The sequence below is a fragment of the Dermacentor silvarum genome, chromosome 2, assembly GCF_013339745.2.
Source record: "Dermacentor silvarum isolate Dsil-2018 chromosome 2, BIME_Dsil_1.4, whole genome shotgun sequence".
NCBI classification, from domain to species: Eukaryota; Metazoa; Arthropoda; class Arachnida; order Ixodida; family Ixodidae; genus Dermacentor; species Dermacentor silvarum.
Window position 1 is genome coordinate 23,921,691 of NC_051155.1, and position 23,411 is coordinate 23,945,101.

The 23,411-nt window shown below is 47.6% G+C and overlaps 1 protein-coding gene across 3 annotated transcripts in view; it reads right to left on the minus strand.

Moving 5' to 3' along the window:
• The window catches only part of LOC119441364 (glycoprotein-N-acetylgalactosamine 3-beta-galactosyltransferase 1), a 131,385-nt gene that overhangs the window by 72,533 nt on the left and 35,441 nt on the right, over positions 1-23,411 (minus strand). Inside the window, exon 1 of one of the 3 annotated variants that reach the window (XM_037705975.2) lies at positions 2,527-2,664. The exons of the other annotated variants lie outside the window; for them this stretch is intronic. The gene's annotated coding sequence lies outside the window, so the exon portion shown is untranslated. Of the gene's footprint in view, positions 1-2,526; positions 2,665-23,411 lie in introns of those variants that run through there. 3 annotated transcript variants of the gene reach the window in all.

Genomic DNA, 23,411 nt, shown 5'->3' on the forward strand with positions numbered 1-23,411 from the left:
AAAAAAAAAAAAAAAGCTCACATCTTGTGAGGCGTATAACACCACGATCGAGGACCTATAGTTGGCTTGAGATCAAGTTTCGGACGTTACTGGGCTTGTATAGCAATTTCTCGGACGCAGCGCGGTTAACAACTAATAATTTAAAGATCTAAGAAGTCGTATTTTTTTACTATTTTTTATGAAACGCAGGAAAGACAGGCGAACAACAAAAGGGCCGTTATCTGGAACAAGTAAACAACACGCAGGGAAGCAAAACATTTTAAAGCCAAGCTTTCTTGTCCAATCCTCCCAAACTGCTGTCCTGCCGAATATATTTGTCGATATATAAGGGAAGGATATATGAAGGCATCCATGATATCTGGCTCATATAAACCTTGTATGCTGGCCACGTAAATGCAGCTCTGTTCTGCGTAACAAAAAAGCATGGACATATATTGTAGGCTCTAGGCATCGCTCTAAAGAACGCCGAATGGTGAATCACATTTATTAGATTCTTCGATTTACTTTATTCTCTGTGATTCAACCACTCAGTAGATGCCCCTGGATTCTTGGCCAATCCTCAGAATAGGCAAGCCCCACTATGCTACAAAAACACGAACAATGATGTCGGCTCACAGATGTCTCTAAATCACACCCGTCTTTTAATAGAATGATTAATTATACTTCACGAATTGCATTGCTTCCTTAGATTTATATGCACCACTGTGGGCATGCCCGGATTTGGCCGATCCTTCAGAATGGAAATTCCCACTGTCATACGCAGGTATAGAATTCCTAAATGTTGCTTGATATGGGCCGTGCTTTTCTATGCACACACCTGTCATCACTAAAATGTATTCATCACCTTTCGCTGTAAAGTATTTAATTAACCACTTTACTTAAGCTTCGCTTCGCATATATTTTAATGGATATTTAGACTTTTTTTTTCACAGCAGGTCATTGCCATCGATGACCACCAGTCCAGGTCATGACATCGTAAAGGTTCTGTCACGTGCGGTTTTCTGTCACGAATCATGGTACACCTCGGGCACCTTTTTACGCTGCTGTTTGGCACGGAAGAAATTTCAGTGACTTGAGCGCCCCATATTTCCTGCTGCGTGTAGCTGGTCGAACGCGGGTTGCCGTTCCTGTAACATTTACTTCAAGCATTGTCACGTTGGTTCAGTTATTTCCTTTCCCGCGAAAAGAAAAGGTATTATGTAAACAATAAATTGTATAACATTTTAGCGCCAGCGCAGAAGGGAGACGTTGACAACGCGAGCGTATCGTAGTGCCTATTTGAGGCTTTTGTCTCACCCTCCTCCATTGTTAAACGGGAAATAAAGATTGACTAACTGATTGAATACCGATCAGGCGCAAAACACAGCAATGCTACAATTACTTGCACGCTTTGAAGAAGGTCTTGAAAATGTCTCACCCCAGACAAATCAATTTGTTAGCACACCTCCAAATGCATCTGCTACTTATTTTACCTTCAACACAGCTGGCGTGCGCAGGTCGCGTTTTTAAACAGCCGACTTTTCTTTCTGATATCCGAAGCGTTTTCTCTTCTACTAGACTAACACCTTCGTCATCTGTCCGCCAATGCGTACGAGCTGCCTGCTGTATTTGCACATTGTATGTTGCCTTCGGAGGCTTTCATCAGCGCTATGCACACGCATGTCGCTTACCATGGCTGCAACTCAAATTCGTAATACCCATCCCGTTGCATTCAGTGAGTCTGGCGTGGTATTGTAACAGAAAAACGCCAGTGTAGAACTAGTTCAGCTGTATATATTGCTTTAGTAAACTTGCTTATCGATTATTGCAAGCGGAAGACAAACTCTACCGCCTTTTTCCTAAACGCCCCCGAATCACAACTCAAAAGCGCTTCTTTCTTCTTTTCCATACATCCAGCACGGACGTTTTGCATACTAATGAAATTTTGATATCACAGAACTGCGTAATCCTAATTTCTCGTCACCAACCTAATTTCTGCGTTCGCTCGGCAACTTCCAAGGACTTGCGACGGACATTGTCACGGTGAATTTTCTTGGCTCTATCTTTGAACGACAGATCAAAGAGTTGGTTACAAAGTAACAAATTTCATTTTTCAAATCGAAGCGACAGAAACAAAAGAATTATGCCTAATTTCTTCCCGGTACACGAACGCGCAGCCAGCTAGTCAGAAAAAGGCGGAATGCGGAAACCGTAGTCGCAAATGCAGAGTCGCCTGCGATTCAATCGGTGACATTCTTAAATTCTGCGAGTAAATTCAGCAATTTCATAGTCTCCGTTTTCAGAAAGCCTTGCGCGAGATGCTCCACGGTACAAAAGCAGTTCGACACAGCATAGGAATACCTTGTTTTAAAAATAAGCCAACCCAACGTTAAAGGGTGCCCGTAACTCCCTGCAAGAAACCCAAGCTGAGTTTAGGTCTCGCGTGCACATGCGCAGTGTGGCCAAACGTTACCCGTTGGGTGACGTTAGCGACAAGCAAGTTCACCCGGGGGTCTGGCAACATGGCACGGGAAAAGAGGTGCTCACCATCAGGCACGCTCTTCGGTCCGAAGAAGAAACGACGTACCTCGCACAACAAACGCCTCGCGAGGAAAGCGACCACCGATTCGGCCAACAACGCAGCTGCACAGCAATGCACGCATCGCCACACGCGACTCCTTCGACTCCCGCCGCGGTGGCGGCAGCTGCGACACACACTGCACGCCAGGAGGCGCGCTACACGTCGAAACTCGCGAAGCCGACCCTCCGCGAGGTACATACACACCGTCGAGGCGGGATCGTGCGCGTCCGCAGTCCGTGCTCTCGGGAGCCACCGAAAGCCACAGTCGACGAAATCAATGCGAGTCATTCATACATTTGTACAATAAAGCATTCGCTGACATTCGTGGCACGAAAAATAAATGCTAATTCAAAGCAGATGTTGCAATCTATGTGAAACGATTAATTAAATGCTTTAAATAAACGCCGAAGCGTACAGTTTTGTTTACTTTCATCCTATATGCAACGAACAATGTCACGGAATGTTTGTTTATAAAAAGGGTCGCAACACTATTGCCCCGCAATTTTCATCTTTATGCGCTGCGTCCTTCACAAGCGATGCCGAAAAGCAAACTTCGAGTCAGGCGGAAGCACAATGTGAGACGTATACGGGGCGATGTCAGGAGGACGAAGGCGATGTGTGATGAATGGTGATGACAGGAGGTTGTGTGGACAGAAAAGTGCGACACGTATCGAGCAACATTTAGGGATCGCGCACCTCTTTGTGTCACCCATTCTAAAGGATTGGCCAAAGGCGGGCCCACCTCGCCCCCAGTCGCACATACGGAATGGCTATAAAGCAATGTATATCGAAGAATCTGTGAAATATACAATATCACCAGTCTACTGGTGTGCGTTAGATATCTGGGGCCGTATTCTAAAACGTTCCACTTCGGCGATAGTTGCCCTTTCGCCTTCAGGCGCGCGTTGATTGGCTGTTTCAGCAAAATTGGATGAGCTGACTGGCTCGTTGAGCGCGACGTCATTCAATTTGGTCAACCAGCCAACCAGCGCGCGCCTGAAGGCGAAAGGGCAACTATCCCCGAAGTGGAACGTTTCAGAATACGGCCCCTGTAAGCCGACATGTGTTCAGGTTTGTGTGGGTGGCTAAATCAAAGAGAATATATTATATCAAATATTCCGTGAAATCTCCTACCGTTGTTCTTTAGAGTAGCCTATGTTCACGTTTGAACAAGGGAAGTTATTTTATTGCGATAGCAATTATATGGACACTTCAACCGGATTTCTGCCGTCGGCGTCGCCGTCGCCGTCGCCGTGAGGTTCCGTATAGATAAAATCTTCGCCGCGCGCCGTATGCCCCAGAGGCAGCGTGCGGGGACGCGCGCTATCACGGAGAGCGAACGCACTCAATCTCCCACGCGCAAGCAAGGAAGCGGAAAGCCAGCGCCGGCACTTCTCTGCCAACAACCGCGCTCGTCGCTCGTCCGCACAGTCTCTTATCTCTCCCACGCGCAAGCAAGGAAGCGGGAAGCCAGCGCCGGAAAGAGCGGAGGGGGGGGGGGGGGGGCGCACTTCTACGCTGCCAACAACCGCGCTCGTAGTTCGTTCGACCGCACCGTCTCTTATCTTGTCGAGAACCGAGGGGTCGCAGCGGAGCGCCAGAACAAGAGGACCAGCTTAGCAGGCTTTCAGAACGGACTAGCGCGTGCCGTGCTTGCGCCGCTGGCACGCGCCGCCCAACTTTATTTTTCTCGTCTGTCGCAGCCGGCCCCAAGGCGCCGGCCGAGAACGCTGACCTTAGCGTTCGCGCTTAGCAGCGTCGGTGGGCGCTACAAGGCCCCCCGCCTAGACGGAACGGCGAAATGGACTCGTCGACGAGGCAGAGCTGTCTTGGTGTCGAGCATATCGACGGGTGCGCCAGCGACATCCGCGGGGAGCTCCTTGGGAGGCGTTTCGACGTAGGCTGGTTTGAGGCGGTCCAGCGAAACGACTTCTTCGCGGCCATTCAATAGAATGGTGGCGGACTTCTGGGTCTTGTGGAGGACACGGTATGGTCCGTCGTAGGAGGGTGTAAGAGGAGCCTTGATAGCGTCTCGTCGGAGGAAGACGTGGGACGAGGACTCAAGGTCCGGGTGGACAAAGATGCTGTGGTCCGATGACCGAGGTGGTACGGGGCGTAGGTGCTGAATGCAGTCCTGTAGGCGTTGGAGGTACTGTAGCGGCTGGGGCGAGGGGGCCGAAGAAACGAACAAGTCTCCAGGAAGCCGCAGGGGTGCACCGTAGACGAGTTCGGCCGCTGAACAGCCAAGGTCGCGACGAAGGACGGCACGTAGGCCGAGAAGCACCATAGGAAGGTGGTCGACCCAGTGCTCTCGATCCAGGCGCGCAGTGAGTGCAGCCTTGAGCTGGCGATGGAGCCGCTCAACCATGCCGTTGGCACAGGGATGATATGCAGTGGTACGGCAGTGCTTAGTGCCAAGCAGGCGGTTGAGTGAAGTGAAAAGTGTGCAGTCAAATTGCCGGCCGCGATCAGTTGTCACGATGCTGGGGCAGCCGAAGCGGGAAACCCATGCTGAAACGAAGGCTTTGGCGACCGTTTCTGCAGTGATGTCCGGAATGGGCACGGCTTCGGGCCAACGGGTGAAGCGGTCGATCATTGACAGAATGTAGCGACAGCCGTGAGAGTGAGGAAGTGGTCCCACCAAATCAAGATGGACGTGGTCAAAACGGCAGCCAGGGGGCAAGAACGACTGTGTGGGAGTCTTCGTGTGGCGGGTCACTTTGGCGGTCTGGCATGCGAGGCATGAGCGGGCCCACTGGCGAACATCGGTGTTGATGCTTGGCCAGACATACCGCTGTGTAACGAGGCGCTGCGTGGCTCGGACGCTGGGATGGCAGATGTCATGAAGTGATTGGAACACCGCACGACGGAAGGCAGTCGGAATGAAGGGGCGAGGTGTAGCCGCTGACATGTCGCACCAGAGGGAGCCAGGCACAAACGGGTGAGGAACGAGTTGTAGACGGAGGGAACGGGGATGGTCACGCAGCGCTTGCAGCTCGGGGTCTTCCATCTGCGCACGAGCTAGACCCTCCCAATCCACAGTCGATGTAGAAGTGCCGAGGGAGGTGATGCGTGAAAGTGCGTCAGCTGCCTCGTTGTCGGTGCCTTTGATGTGCCGGATATCTGTGGTGAACTCCGATATATAGGCCAGTTGACGAACTTCACGTGCGACGTACTTGGAAGAGTTTGTACGGAAGACATACACCAGAGGCTTATGATCAGTTAGAATATAGAATGGCTGGCCCTCCAAGAAGTGCCGAAAGTGCTGGATGGTGGAGTAGATGGCGAGCAGCTCGCGGCCAAAAACGCTGTAGCGAGTCTCGGCAGGTTGGAGCTTCCGAGAGAAGAAACCCAGTGGGCGCCACTCGGAGTTGATTTTCTGCTGGAGAACAGCGCCAATGGCCACACTGGAAGCATCCACCATGATGCGGGTTGGCACGTTAGTTCTGCATCGGCAACGAAGTACCGCATCGGCAACGGCTTGTTTAGCAGCCTGAAAGCAGCGTCAGCTTCGGGAGACCAGGAAATCGCAGATGAGGAGCCCTTGGTCGTGCGAAGAAGGTTAGTCAGTGGGTGTAGAAGCTCAGCGCAGTGCGGAATGAAACGTCGGGAGAAATTCACTAGGCCGAGGAACTCACGCAGCTTTGTTCTCGGTGGGCGCTACAATCTCAACACGGCTCTGACCTTTATGCGCATTCGCCGCTCAGTTTCCGTTGAAGCGATAGACCGCACGTACCTTCGCCCGCTCCTGCGGCGTATATATCCGCTCGCTGCCAGCGTTTTCACGGTCGTTGTCTGCAGTCATTCAGTGTGATCTATTCATGTTTGTTTGTGCGCGCTCACACCACGCTTCTTCAATCAGTTAGTAATAGTCGGGCCACATTTTCCAACGCACGCTACACATGCAATGCTGCCCGGGTCGGCAGTGCAGCGCTACAGGTGTGTCCCTTCGCACGCGCTGCCCACGGGAAGCGCTTCTCATCAACACGACCGTTTCACACGCGCCTTCTCGTGGTCATCGAGTCTCTCTTCATGTCGGTCTACTTACGCCGCAGCACACCTGCTTACTTAATCAGCTCATGTTTACTACAATTCATATTGCTACCAAAGCCGCTCACCTTACTTCGTATGACATTGCTGTGTTGCTATCGCATTCATCGCTTCGCCCTTAGGGCGAAACTGTGACATTTTTTGCTTAGACAGCCTGGAGGCGCGCATACTTAGTGATCCTACAATGGTTGGATATGCCATTTCGCGGGTAATACATCCAAAAGTTGATATGACTTGTACGGAGAGCTCGCTTCAATTTCCCAATCACGATAAGCCTGCCGAAAGTAAACGCCTAAGTTATTTATTACATTCTTGTTAAATAGCGACTAATTCCCTCGTGTGACCCGTCCCTTCGCGGTCGCCACCACTGACGGCATGCCTCCGAAGGGACCATCCTTTTATTTCAAAAATGCGATGTTTAGGTGTTACTTAAGGTCTTCGTAGAGTCACTCGGCATAGTGACCATCGTCATATATTGCTCACAAAAAGAAAAAGTTGGCGCGGGCATCCACCGCTGGGCCAATGGGCTTTTAAGTAAGTAAGTAAGTAAGTAAGTAAGTATTTTATTTACAGTAAGCAATATACAAAGCTCACTGCAGGGGCAGGGGCTAAAGGCATTCAAGCCTGACAAAGGTCCCTGTCCCTCCGCAGTTCATGACAGCTCACAGCACTTTGAGTTCAAAACAGTCAAAAAGTATTCCAGTACATCAGTTTTAGAAAAAAATGGACAACTAGCAACTTGCAAGAGTACACATAACAAATCACATAAACAAGAGAAAAAAGGTTTACATAACATCTTTAAATAGTCGTGCAGAAGAGGTTGTGCACGCCAAAATATACAGATACACAAAATAAATCCCAAAAATTGGAAACATAGAATGCATGAGGATGCAATAAAATTACATTATTCATGAAAACACTGGGAAAACTAATTTGCGAGTGATTTAAGCATTGGTCGAGGCATGAAAAAGCACAAGTTAATGTTGATACTGTATACATGTGGTAATTAATAAGTTCTTTGTTTGTTTTTTAAATGTAGCACTACTATCTTTAAAGTTCAATCTATCTGCAATGATATTCAAAACATTATGTGTCTGATACGGAGCACTTTGTTTTCCATAATTAGTCCTTATTTTAGGTGCTCGTATCCTTTGTTCTCGTAAACTGTAGTATGGTTTTTCGATTCCGCTTTGTTCATATAGTTTATTTTGTTGAATTACTTGGAGCAATTTAAAATAGTACAACTGATCAACCCTGAGCATGGAATGTTTTACGAACAGTGGAGCAGTTGGCAGGTCTTGTAATTTTCCCCTGTAATTTTCGAAACAACGCAATATTTTCTTCTGCACAGTAATAAGTCTATGATAATTTCTTTGCGATGTTGTTCCCCAGACTAATATCCCATAAGTTACCTTAGAATGAAAAAGTGCGTAATACATATTTAATTTTAACCTTAATGGGATTAAGTGTACTGTTTTGTGAAAACAACCGACTATTCGCGCTAATGCGGTAATCAGGTGATTTACATGTGTGTTCCAGTTTAATTCTTCCTGAAACCACACACCAAGAAATTTTTGTTCCCTAACGTGTGTAATACAATTTCCTTCAAATGTGACGCTTATTTTACTTATGGGCTTGTTTATAGGTCGGAATATCATGTAGGTTGTTTTTTTAGCATTTAATCGAAGCTTATTTTGCCTTAACCATTCTGAAAGATGCCTTAAATAGTTATTTACACTGACTTCAAGTGATAATAAATTGTCTGATGAAAAGAAAACATTTGTATCATCTGCGTACATAATAAGTTCAGGGGAATGAGGAATTTCTACAATGTCATTTATATAAGCAAGGAACAATAGTGGCCCCAGTATGGACCCTTGGGGGACTCCTTGGTTTAACTTTATCTTTGTAGACATTGTGCTATTAATTTGCACGAATTGATAGCGATCTTCAAGGTAACTTTTGAAGAGTTGAAGTGCGATTCCACGTACTCCATACCTCAACAATTTATGAAATAATAATTCGAATTGTATGGAGTCAAATGCTTTTTGAAGATCAAGAAAGAGCCCGAGAGTGTACTTTTTCTTTTCCATATTATCGATTATCTTATCTTTAATATACAATAGAGCTTGTTCCGTCGACTTATTTTTTTGAAACCCATATTGACTCTTTGTTATTATTTGATATTTATCAAAAAAAGATGCAAGTCTATCGTAAATTACTCCTTCAAATATTTTTGATATTGTTGGAAGCACAGATATTGGTCGATAGTTTGCTAGGCTATTGATATCACCACCTTTATGTACTGCAGTGACTTTTGCCACCTTTAACTGTTCCGGAAATATACCGGTAGTGAGGGTGAGGTTGATAATATAGGCCAACACATCACATATCAATGGTGATATCAATTTCAACTCAGCAGAGCCTATTTCATCAATCCCTGATGCAACATTGTTTTTAAGCTTTTTGATCAAGTTTTGTACTTCAACCGGATCTGTAGGTACCAAAAAAATAGAATAGGGCACAGTAGACTTATCAGCAGTCGGGGCACTTTCCTTAGTTCCATCGGTAGCAACATAAGAGCCCGCGTTTATAAAGTGTTCGTTCATGGCATTGGCCAACCTTTCGCCGCTGAGTGTTTCGCCATTAATTGTTAGGTCCTGTGTCCTATGACGGCCTTTATTCCTGTTTGTAAGCCCATTTATGACTTCCCATAATTTCCTCTGATTGTCGTAAATTTTTTCAAATAACTTTTCATAGTAGATCATTTTAGCCTTTCTTATGTCTGAAGTTAAAACATTTCTATACGTCTTGTATTTAGTGAGCGCATCTGTCTCTCTCGAGTGGATGAAATCGTGGTACAACTTATTCTTTATTTGAATGCGCCTGTAGAGATCAGAATTTATCCAAGGCTTTCTGCATTTTTTATTTCTGTCACGTGAAAACTTCTGAAGTGGAAATGCTGCGTCATAACTGGCACGCAACAGTTTTAGGAAGGCGTTATAAGCTTCATCAGGGTTATTTTGCCTATAAACAGTGCTCCAATCTAGGTTCTGAACTAAGTGAAAAAAATGTTCCCGAGTTTTGCTGTTTTTAGTTCGATGAGGAAATGTCTGGGTTTTTGGTATACGAAGGTGAGGAGTAGATGCCAGAAAGAAGACGGGCATATGATCACTTATGTCATACGAAAAAACCCCGGTTTTTACATTCTGCGAATTTAAATTTGAAGCACATATATCAAGCAGCGTAGCGCTTACTGATGTAATCCTAGTAGGTAATGTTATAAAATTTGCACTTCCATATGTAAGCAAAAGCGTTTCAAATTCTTTCGCATAGGAATCATTGGAGCGGAGGTCAATATTTATATCACCCATAATTATGCAAGGAGTATTCCAGAGAACAGTTGATGATAATACAACATCAAGGAACTGAATAAACTTCTTTTTGTGGCCACGTGGTGGCCTATATACACCAACTACTAAAAATGGTCCAACACACATGGTCATGCATTCAATATCATCATTCATGACAGAATATTTATCAAGCAGTTCACAAGAAAGCGCATCTTTAAAATAAATAGCAAGACCTCCACCTTTTTGCTGTTCACGACAAAGGATTTCATTTCGATAACCTGGAAAGAACGGTGCATCTTCTTTACAAGTGATCCATGTCTCTGAGAAAACCAGCACATCAAACCCAATTGATAGAGACCGTAGAAAAACAGCAATGTCATCGACTTTTCTTTTAATGCTTCTACAATTTATATGTAATGTAGAAAACAAGTTCTTGCTAGAGCGGAATTCACTATTAAAGTCAGCAACATTATAATATTTGCGGTTATTAACAGGATCAGTCATAATAAACTGTTTTCAATTTCGTATTTCACATTGCATGTTCAATTCCCTATTTTAGTCAGGCTTGCCTCATCCGCAATGTGTATCACTCGTGAACCTTCATCTTTGCGTGCTAGCACTTTGCCACCAGATGTCCAGACAAATTTCCAACCAGTTTCTTTATTTTTCTGTATTGCTGCTGCAAGCAAAGCCTTGCCCCTCTGAGTCAAATGCTCATTTACAAAAATGGGTATTTTCTTCTTATCCCCAAACACAGAACTATCCAGCCTTTTCTTCCTACACTTCGCCAGAATATCGTCACGTTTTGTTCTTTTGACGAAACGAACGATTACTTTCTGCACACCTGGTTTAGGAGTGTGAATCCAGTGGCATGTGTCGATGTCAGCCGGATCAATCGTCGTGCCGACAGCTTCCCCTATCTTTGTTACAACAGCCACTGGATCATTTCCCACCGGGACACCTTTTATCTCAAGATTGTTGAGGCGCTGATACTGTTCTAGCTCATCGCATTTTTGTGACAGTTTCTTATTTTCTGCTTTTAGTTCCATGTTTTGCCTGATAAGTTCTTGCATTTCAGCCCGCATATTCTTAATATCAGTGGCTGCATCTTTCACCTCACTGCAAGTTTCAGAGCAAAATGTTATGCTGTCTTTAATTTCCCTCATCTCAATTCTGAAATCCCGCTTGAAGTTTTCAAACGCTTTCGACAGCTCTTTAAGATCTTTTGCGTCAGCTGCGTCCTTTTCTGCATCTTTTCCGGCATTCTTTGCGGAGTCTTTCCCCATTAGCAAAGCAAATATACGTCACGCAAAACAAATACACTTCCCGCTGTGTTCGGCAGCAGTGCACAAGAACAGAAGCAAATTTAAGAGCAAGTAACACTAATTCTCACCTGCAAAAAGTAGAAGGTGTTACGATTTGCACTGTCTGTGCACCGCCGCCGAACTGCGTGGCCCACTCGGTGAATCCGCCCTTTTATGCGTTTTCCACGGCCAGCTGGCGTTGCGGCCACGTAAGGATCCAAGCGCAGGCGCAGGACCACGGTTGGATCCTTACGTGGATCCAACCTTTTAAATTTTTTTTTAAATACCTCCACCCGATACTCTCACCAAGAACCGAAGAAAAAGAAAGAGCAACGGAAAAAATTCACAGCATATCCACGGGGTGAATGATGATGAGTGGGCGAAGCTCCGGAGGGAATCATCGGATCTCCCGCTTAAGGGGACGCTAGCACAAACGCGTTAGAAACGTGCAGTACTCTCTAGTAAGGGGGAGCGGCCACAGCGTCTTACGCAGCCATTTACACATGCCGGAACGTGCACCGCGTTTGCCGACGCCATCACATGACTGCTGAGAGAGTATACCCCCCGTATTCATAAACGCTCCTCGACTTGAACTTGACTTGCCACCGCCTTGGGCAGCGCGTTCGAAACGCGTTGAAGGTAAGGCGGAGAGGTCACAGCGTCTTACACCAGCTTCTTACACGGGCCGTAACGCGCTAGCACAAACGCGTTAGAAACGCGCTAGAAACGCGGCCTTTCGTTAATGTTGGGTATTTATTGCCATTGTGGTGCGTGTCTCCATGTCCGCTTCGTGGCGTAGTGTTTTTTTTTTTTAAAGCTTCGTGGCGTAGTGGGCTAACGCCGCGCGCTCGGAAGCGAGGGGTCCCTGGTTCGATTCCGCGCTACGGACACAACTTCGGAATTTTTTTTCTCATTTTTCTCAGACTGGTTACACACTACTACTACGACGACGACGACGGGGACGAACAAATGCCGCTATAAGGAGCTTCGCCCCTAATACTAGTACCGTCCTTATCAAAATATAGGACTCCTCAGCCAAACGACAACTGTCTACGTGGAGTGTTCTTGGCTCGAACTTTTGTGGGAGGGCCCCTCCGTAGAGTTAGCAGGCAGCTCGCGAAACCACGAAGTGCAGCTGATCGAAACACTTTGACAACGTGAGCACTAAAGATGCACAGTGAGACACTAACGGCGATCTAAAAAGAATTGCGGCAAAACCCATCTCCCGATGACTGTCGACTGCGATACGTTAATTGGCATGGAATTAATATAGCGACAAAACGTATTGCCACCGTAGAAGCGAGTTATGTATGAGGCGGGTACTGTAGCGGTACTCCTCTTCCGCACTTCCCTGAGAACACCACCTGGTGATGCCACCGCGAAGCCTGCGCGTGGCTCCCGAAATGCATGGCGCGCCGGTGCGTGCGAACCTAGAGAAACGCGTCATGCGGCAACAACCGGGCTCTTCTCTCGCGCGTTTCTTAATGGACACGCTACGCCATCTGGTGTTACCTCCGAGGCAAGAAGCGCGGCGCGCCGATGACTGCGTACGATGAGAAATGTTCCTTCGCTTGCCGCTCAGTGGCACATACTCTGCGAGAGGAGGAGCGGCACATACCCAGTGCGTTTAATTACCTTCTTCTTCTTTCTGGGGTTTTACGTGCCAAAACGCGTTTAATTATGGCGCAACTAGGCAAAGCGTTGTCCTGAAAGGCATTCATCGCACATACTAAATGCACATACTAAGTGCATTTGTGGCGCAGCCTGTTAATGCGTTGGGTTGCTGTCCTTGAGGAACCCTTGTGACGTACGTGGGTTCGATTCCGCTCAGTATCGGAGAAATTTAAAGGGCAACGCCGGCGTTTCTTTAACCATTTATGGCATAAAATGGCATTCGCAGACCTGTCACGGGTAAGTCGGTTCAATGTGCTTAGAAACTCATCAATAATTTTAAAGATTCAATAAGCGAGGTACCGAAACGGGTAGCTGCTTCGTTTGACGTCACGACGAGTGAATGACGTCAGACCCTACACTACCGTAATGTAAACAAGCAGAACACGCAGTACAAGTGGTGCTAACGCCGATAAAGCGAAGCTGGCGATGTCTTCTGACGACACGGGGAGCTTCTCCAGCTCTGTTGAGCTAGACAGCGGTGATTGCAGAGAGGATATGAGCGCTGAAGGATCGCCGTTTGCTTCTGACCCGCCGCGCGAGGCAGCTGATGTGGCCAAGCTCAAAGCATCGCGCTGCGGCAAGACGAGTAGAAGGAGCTGTTATCACGTCTGTCAAAACTATCGTTGTCGGCCATTCCCTCATAGAAAAAGGAGCCAGCTTCGTCGTTGCTGGGCGTTTTTGACATCACAAACACAGGGTGGCCAGTAATATGCCATACATTCGCGGGCGAGAGTCGGGAACATGCAACCAATCTTTAAAACACATTTTGAGGAAAACCGAATGGCTTGCAGTCATATCGTTGGGCACAGATAATCAAAGTGCAAAAGAGAACGTATATTCAAAATTTTATCAAGGTGAGTGGACGTGGAAAAATCGCCGGAGTTGCCTTTGAGTAGAGCGGCACATTCCCAGCGACATAAGTTGACATCAAAGAGATTCATTGGAGTGGCACTCTTAAGGCGGCGTGGAAACGTTTCTTTTAACAGCGGTACCCAGTCCCGGGTGTAGCCATGTCGGTGTGAAAGAGGTTCGTTGAACATTGCCACATACTCAGTGACCCAAGTGGGCCCGATGGTTGGTTTCGAACCCTTTTGCCTCAGCAAAGCAGCCCGATGCGCTACCACTACAACACAGTGACCCAGGTAGGTGGGAAAATGGTTACATACATACATACATACATACATACATACATACATACATACATACATACATACATACATACATACATACATACATACATACATACATACATACATACATACATACATACATACATACATACATACATACATACATACATACATACATACATACATACATACATACATACATACATACATACATACATACATACATACATACATACATACATACACAGATTGATAGATAGAACGCGATTAGCTGAAGCACCACCGGCGACGCTCGGCGTCTATTCAACCGCTGCCAGTACGCCGCGCCACGTAACACCTTTTACGCTGCCCTAACCTAACCAATCGTGGGCGATACGCAAAGGCAATAATCCGTCACGGCTTGAAATCAGAGCGTCGCCGAGGGCGTTTCGGCCAATCGCGTTGAACCGCGGTTGCTAAGGTGCTGTGCCGTCTAGATACACCACCCAGACTGCACCGACGCGAGCCGTTTGTGCTGCATCTGTTGAGGTTAAGAGTCACCAGAGAGTATACTACGCTCTAATTGGAACGGCTGACAGCGCTGACTCTGCAGCTGCGAAGAGAACGCACACCACTAAATGTACGGCTACATGACCTCGACAATCGCTATCCAATGAATTGAGTCGATCACACCCGCTCTCCGTAGCGACACTACTGGAACACCGTCCCTAACGATCATCGGTCAAGACTGCAGTGATGGCATTTTTGCACTTTTTTAAGGACTAGTGGCCTGGGCGAACGCCTTGACTTTGCGTGGCGCTATCCCCGCGCGAGTACGCAGCTAACGCCGGTTCCCTCCCCCCCCCTCTCTCTCATATTCACATTCCCCTCCCCCAGCATAGGGTAGCAAACCAGGTGCTTTTCTGGTTGACATCAGTCAATCGTTCGATTTAGTGCGGCGAGACTGGGCGAATTACACGGAAGATTCACGGTTTACCGATGATTCCCTCCAGAGCTTCGCCCACTCATCATCATTCACCCCGTGGATATGCGGTGTTTTTTCTTATGGATTCACCTTCCGCCTCGTTGCATGTACACCCTTCTTTTCAAGATTGTTCTTTTTTACGTCTTTTTTTTTTACTTATAATAACCTAGAGTGTTTATATGTATATATATAGTGTATGCGTGTGCGCCGACACTCTGACCTTATGGTTGTTCCTGGACACGATAAACGAATGACTGACTGATTATTGATTGATTGTTTGATTCTAGTTGTTGTGGCTGGTGTGTCATTGAAATATGGAAATTAGAGATTGGATGCTGTCTTCCACTTAGAGCAGCACAACACGGGACAGAAAGGGACGCACACAGAGTCGCGCGTCTCCTTCTTCTGACCCCGTGCCGCGTTTGTTCGAAATTCGGGATGACCAACCGAGGAGCCCAATTTTACGGTGTCATCGGGCTATACTCTCATCTGCCGCATATTGCCCCGATTTCTTTTTTTTTTCTTTTTACTTTCTGTTTCGGAGGGCAGGAACCCTCGAACAAGGTGCACGTTCGCAGCAGCGTTTGCATCAAAAACAGTTCAGGCGCCTGAAAATCCGTCCAAGTCTTATACAGGCCGCATTTTATAACGGTCCATTTCAATTCACATTTATTTCTGCCCTCCCCTGGCTTGGTCGCCGCCGTTATCGTAGGGATCGGCCGCCCGGCGCGACGGCCAGCGAATGAAGAACGGCAAATGAAATCGATAATTACACACTATACCACCGCTGCTGATTCGCTGCGAAGAACGCAAACATGCATTCCATTTTTTTTTTACTTGAAGGCTCCGCAAAATACAAACTTTGTTCCCATGCGAACAACTTGCAGAGATCGACGACACGCAGAAGGCGTGCTTCCACGATGATCGTGGCAGCATGGTTCCCGAAGACGGCACATTAAAAGCAGCTGGAATACAAACACAATAATACACTGTACCCCGCTGTATCTTCCGGTGTATTGTTGGCCCGTGGCATTGTACAAAGAACAAAAGGAGCGCACCGTGATGACACACTAGAATAAACGTGCGCAACTCGGTGCTCATATTGAAAATAAATGTGAGAATGCGCGAGATCGCCGGCATTCCTCACAGTTCATACAAAAAAAAAATATTGTGGGCCTCGACTCTTCGAAGGAGCACTCCATGGCACGACTACGGAAGAATGAATGGCACAAAAATAGGCGACACATAAGACGAGACCACAGGAGAGGTGCCCCGGCCTTCCTTATGCGCGCCAAGTCTTGTCCTCTTCTCTTTGTGTCATTTCTTTCATGATGAAGCTGTACCAATTAGGGGAACATCAAGTACTGCTCGAGCATGACATGGCATTTTCAACATTTTTTTAATGCGTAAGCATTCTTTGGCAAGCACCCGAGCAAAAGCTGCCTGTTACGCGAAAAGTGTAATGCCTTGTATCTGTACAAAAATGTCTAATTTGCCAAGTTAAGACATTTAATCGTTATAATAGGTAAATGTAGATGATGTGTAGATTTATAAGCGATAAAGAACAATTGGCACCCTAAAAAATTGATCAGAGAGAACACCCGTATGATCCGATTTCTCCACACCCTTAGGGATGCATAGGGCCCCAATAAAACCATGGGGAAGCCTACAGTAGGCGTGGGCCACCTTGAAATTTCTGGGCGGGCCAACTTATATTTTGGGGTCCTGTCTGGTTCCTTACCGTCACCATGAATATTATAACTGCGTTTTTGTACAAATTGAGTTGCACAGTAAAAACCAGCCGTGACTTTGACTGTCATGTTTTTATCATTTTTGACAAGCCGTCGACGTCATTCCGACAAGACGCTTCTATCGCCGTGGACAAGGAGACAAGGAGAAAGTAAAAAATACCACGTGAAAAAAAGATTGGTCGTGATAATGGCGCGATTCCATTGGCTTCCGTGTGCAGTACGTCATGGGTTGTACGCCTTACGAAATGACGCATGGCTTCAGAACAGGCGCAACAAGGAAGTCGAAAGACGAAAGAACACACGAACACAAGCGCCGACTCACAACTAAGGTTTATTCCACATCACAGAGCAGATTTATACACACACGTGGCCACACACAACGCAAAAAGAACCAAAAAACCAGAACACGTTAACCATTCAGGTACATGATTTCTTTATCCTGTAGCGCAATAGAGGGACAGCTGATACAAGACTTTTTTATTTTGAATGTTCCATGCTTCGATTACTTCCCGAGTCGTCTTATCATGATGCCTTGAAATAATGCTTGTGAGGTTAAACTGAGGCGCGCAGCCGCACTTCTGACAGTGCTGAGAAATGTGCGAAAAACCATCACAACGTATAGGTTGGCCGCATGTTCCCTTAATCGCACGTTGACACATCGGCCACGTGTGTGTATAAATATGCTCTGTGATGTGGAATAAACCTTAGTTGTGAGTCGGCGCTTGTGTTCGTGTGTTCTTTCGTCTTTCGTCTTCCTTGTTGCGCCGTTCTGAAGCCATGCATCCGTACCAACTTGCCCAATTGTCTGTGCTACTCAACGAAATGACGGTCTGCAGTAATGTTGACGGGTCAGATGTTTGAAAATACAGCTGCCAAAATATTTCCGGTTATCTCCTGCAAGAATTTTTACAGTGTATATGTCATGGGTGAGAATTTTTTTGACTGGAGTTTCCCTTCAAAGATCTAAGTTTGCGCGCGTTCAGTCACTCCCCCGCTCGAGGTGATAGAATACCAACACGCTTCGAGCAGTGACAACACGAATGGTGTCGGAGGGCCGGTTGAAAATCACGCGTGTGCAGAAAGAAAAATAAAGCGTAAACTGATCAAGTTAAGCCTCGCCCGAGTGGCATAAGCCTCTCGACTTCAGGTGTGACGTGAAGGCTCGAACCGCACAGGCCTTGTCTTATCTGGTGAGCGTTGGTTGGATACATCTAGCAGATAAGTGCGTGAAAACGAACGCAGCCATTTGCACGATTCGTAGAACGGGGTCTATCTCAAGTCACGCGTTTGAAGTTCCAGCGAAAAGTAATCAGTTTTGGCTATATTTTTACCAGTCGAGCGCCCGTGAATGCTCTCCTGCCAATCGAGCCTTCAATTTTGCCTAGGCCGCAACAATATACGAATACCGAATGGAATGTGTACGGGAAAGATGGAAAACGGCAAAGGAGGAACAGACAATTGGTGCGCAATGTTTTGAGTGCATTAGCGTCGAACGCCTGCGAGCTCGCCAACGGATTTGCAATATGCTGTTAACAGAAGAAACTGTCAGCAGTAACTACTTCTTCCTTTTACTAGCGATTGTGTAAAAAAAATGAGCATGCCTCGTCAAGAGCAACATAAATGTGCTCGTGGCAGCTGCATTTCTGGCTCCAAAACACGCACGTATAAAACCAAGGCGGCGCAGCTGCTCCATAATGTGCGGTAATAAAAAGAGTGACGATTGAAAGCACCGTCCTTGAAATGTCGAACAGCGCCTGCGGCTAGGTACGAGCTCTTACAAAAAAGTGCGAAGAGATCTTTTCGTCGTTGCTTCGTCGGCGCAATCGTCACCCTTATTCCAGCATCCGAAGAATAAAAAGAAGGGGGGGAGCAGTCAATTCAGTGAACATTGCATGAGCGAAAAGTAAATGGGGGGGAGAAAGGAAAGGAAATAAAAACGTGCAGTTTCGATTACTTTCTGTTACGTGGTGACATAAAATATGTCTCGCTGCAGTTAAAAAGACAACAATGAGCGCCTGTAAGTGACGTTATACGGCGCGAGAAAGCAGCACAATCAGGGGCCGTGTTTTCTGCGACCGTTATTTTGGCGTTCAAATTTTCTTCGCCTTCATCGCTGACCCGTACAAAGCCGCGCACCCGGTGTCGTTGGGATGGGCTCCTCGCTGAGACTGAATTATTATGAGGAGGAATAACGTCGGATGAAAGGACTCCTTGCAGATACGGCTCCAGGGGGAGGGAGAAGGGAGGGGCTGTGTTTTGAAAGGGTTCATTTAATTTCCCGTTCTTTCCGTATCATTGGTCTCCCGGGTGGCTGATACCAGCGATAAGGACTACTGACGGAGGGCGAAAACAATAAAATACTGGGTCTTCGCAAAACACAGCATCAGTGGCCGCATTTGGTGAGGATACAGGTCATTTAAAATTTTTTCTCGCCCTTTGTTATTATCTCGCACACCTCATTTAACGCAGAGACTGGCCGGTTGACGCGACAAAATGATGAAACGTGAATAACAGGAGACGCATTTGAATCGTTAGAAAATGCTGCACTGGTAATTAAGTTGTACAGACAATTGTGGCCGCGAAAACAAGGAAAGAAGAAGAGAACGCGCAACTTTGTTCTCCATTCCACCTGTGCCTGCCATATATTTATATTTATGTATAATTTGTTTATTTACGTTTACATTCCAGCCGCTGTCATCTTCATGCATTATACGACCAAGAGTTACACAACCGATACACATGACAACGCGACGTCTCACAGTACAGTAGGGAAGTGTGACGTCGTAGTGGAATAAATCATTTATTAAATACTTTAGCGGGTCACGAGTTAGTAGTAGTTAGTCTAGTAGTAGTAGTAGTAGTAGTAGTAGTAGTAGTAGTAGTAAGTGGTTGTTTATTGTGACACACGGAAAGAGACGGGAATTAAATCACCGCTGGCCGCACTGTAACTGTCTAGCGTAGTCTGCTGACGGCGTTCAGCAGGGGCTGGGTACGGGGTTATGCGGTAATGAAAGGACGAACAGACAGGATAACAGAGAGTATAGGTTAGAAGGAAACCATTTAGAAGAAACCATTCAAAGCCAGGGAGATAAATGCAAACATGCATTATTAAAGCGAACGCGCAGCTCTGGACTCCTACCTGTTTATAGCATCCAGAATATGTAGAAATTGCCTATTGCATAATTAATAGTTACGCGACACAAGTGCACGCTCTCATCTCTGTGTGTGTGGTTTTTTTGCATTTTTTTTGTTCGAGTTTAATTGGGACCCGACCTCAAACGGCAGAGCGTAGATGTATTAAACTTCGGTGAGATCGCCCCGCGTATAGTTTCGGTCAGCCACGCCACGACTGTGACGACACTGCGGTCCCGAAACCCAACCCATGGCTACTTTATACCCCCGTCACACAGGCACTTCGGATCGATCCGATCCGGATCGGGTGCTTCTACACGGGCACTTTCGACCACGATTTTGCACAATCCGGATCCAGTCGATCACGATAGCATAGGCTCTCGTCTGCATCGTAATGCTGAGTTAGCTCAAACAACTCGATACGAACTCTAACAGCGTGTTCAAAGGGGCCGGTTGGTCGCGCTATTTCTGTATTTTTCTAATCTATACGGACCAATGGCCCATGCAGCGGTGAGCATTCTTGGTAGCGATTGAAAAATTTATGTGGATCGGGCTTGATCACGATCGAAAGTGGCCATGTTGCACCGGTATTAACGAACGACCGAAAGCCACAGCAACCGGCGCTGCCCTCCTCTTGCAACACAACTCGCGGATTCAAGATGTCACATAGTACGGTGCGCATTCTGTTGACGAATATTCTACCTAATCATACGCCTGTGCTAAAGTGCTCAACTACTTGCAACTTGCTACAACAAAAGTCATAACGACAAAGACGCACGTGCAAAGAACCCACGCGCGCTGTCAAGCAAACCACAAGAAAGCACAAGCTGTGTCACAAGCGCAAACAAGCCGGCGCTCAATGTGTCACTAAAAGCACGTCGTAGTAGAGATGCAGCGAGATGCGCGTCGTTACGAGCAAAATGTCATGATAAGCAACAACGCTTTTTTCAAAGCGAGTTTTCAAAGATCGCGAGCATCGCGAGCGCCTGGCGGCGCGGGCGAAGTGATAGATGGTTACACGGCTTTCCGCTAGGGGAAGGAGTGGTGCTGGCGTCTGACGGCAAACTTGAGGTTGGGAGTCCTATTACTGCTGAAAACTTGTCTTGTTGACGCAAGACTGTCTTGCAAGCGATGGCTACTCGTCCCTTTCGCAGTTCACCATTTCAGAATAAATAAAAATTAGGGGCAGCTTCACACTAGCAGTGAAGTTGGCGACCCCACCTATAGCTTTATCTCGGTTCGGCCAAATTTTCGCGAGGTTATGCTTCGAGACTCGGCCATGTTTTGCGCATGATCACCCCAGAATCATTGACAGCCCAAAGGGCAACGATCACTCGGACATTAAAGTATCTGGAGGCTCAAACGCTCTTGCTCGGTTTCGCGGGCTCGTAACTGCGGATCTTCTGCGAATCGCCGACGTTGCGCCGCCGCTTCGGCGACGCTATACTCGGGATCTAACCGAAGTCGTCTCACTCGATCTCAAATAGCGGCGCGGCGGCTTTCGCGCCGCGCTTCCACTTCTTCGGGGGTGACGCTCTTCTTCGGCCGCCTCATCTTCGCGGCGATGTGCTAGGCCCGCAGACGGCGGGGCTTTTGTGTCGCCGCGGCGGCGACGCGGAGCTGATATCCCGTGGGTCAGCGCCGTGACGTCACGGCTTAGCTCCGCCTCTGCGCAGCCGCGGCAACCACTCCGCACGGCGCGGTGACGTCATGGCTCGGCAAAGCTAAGGCGAAGCGATGCGGCGCGCGTGATGACGTCACGGCTCACGCAGCTATGGCAAGGCTCGGCGCAGTCGGGGCGAAGCGTTGCTAGGCGACGCATGGTGAAGTCACCGCCAGGCGGAGGTTTTGTGGCGTACACTCGACGGACCATCCTCGAGCTTAAGCAGCTTCGCTAGTTCACAGGGGTATGTGCCATTGCGCTTGGACCCTTTATGCACTACCACCACGATCGGCCCACATTTCGGCGTTACACCTGACGGCAAGCGCCCAGGATAAACAGCTTCGCTGTTAAAGGTGTTTCCTGTCGAGGGCCAGCGAAAATCGGCCCCATGTACGTACGTCACGCGGTCATCATCACGCAATTTTTCTCTCATTTCCGCGAAATGGCGCTATACTTGCCATTTTGTGAAGCGCTGGGAGCTATAAGGGGGGATGGTCGAAGAAGCGTGGGACGACACGGAGGGGTAGCCCGCGGAAAGGTCGCGAGGAGAGGTTGGACAGGGGAAGGCGAAGCGAAACGGCCCGCCCGCCCCGCCAAGGTCACTCGCTTGTCACCGCGTGACTGCCTTCGGCCCACACGATCTGCTCTCCTTTGAAAATATGGCCGTGCAAGCGCGATGCCACCTGCTAACGACGCAGTTTTGCCACATGCTGCCGCATCGCCTACACCACTTTCTCCGTGGCCTACACCCATGACGCTTGGTAGCCTGGGGGGTGCCGCTTACGCTGCTCTGTAGCACACGCCTCGCGTGCTTGCTGTCGCTGTCATTGCACCGCCCTTCAAACGAAATCGCAACTAATAAAGAACGGTGCCCATTATGAACTTGTATTTGTGAATGTGCAAGCAACGAAACTGCCTACTGCTTCTTGGAATACACGTTTCAATTTCCTGTTATGAGCAATGTCTCTGAAAGAAGAATCGACCTTTTTTTTTTCTTTTTTGCCTGGCTCTCGCTCGCCGTGATGGAATGTGATGCGGCGGCGTTCAGTCGTGCATTTATCGAACGCCTCTATATATAGGGGCTTTACATTTATCCAGCGGCCGTGGTCACACAAAGCCGCGCACGTAGAAAGAGATATGGTCTTTCGTTCATTTTCTCGTGTTCGCTTTTCATTCGGGACGCGTGATAATACGCGTGCGACGCCTAACTTCGACGCGTTGCTACGCTCCAGATAGAGCGACAAGGAGCACACGCAGCCTAACGGGACCACTATTCGCAAATCTTCTCTTAGATAACAGCATGTACTCAGTGGCCGAACGTCGGGCACCTGCCAATTGTAAGCGATCACATGATCGATCGCAACGATTGCAATTGTAAGCGATCGGCATGATAACGACACTGTCAGCACTGCCATGGAAAATCGCGGATGACCCTTGGATAACACGGTGCTGCATGAATGGCACTGCTTGGTCAGCGCCTTCGTTTTGCGAAATCTGTCATTGTTCTGTCGCCCGCCGCTATCAGTGCGTGATCGGCCAAAGACTGAGGCGACTGTCGTCCAACTCGCCGGCAGGCGAAAAAGCCCCGTCTTTATTTCCACAGCAGTTTAAGTAGAACCAGCGTGACGTCAACGACACGTGGTTTCATACACGTGCGTCAGGCACAATGAATCGGCACATCATGCAGGAGCGTGCTTTCAGCCGCATAGAAATACAATCCAGCACAATGGAGAATCGCGGACGACCCTTGGATAACACGGTGCTGCATGAATGGCACTGCTTGGTCCGCGCCTTCGTTTTGCGAAATCTGTCATTGTTCTGATCGTGCTA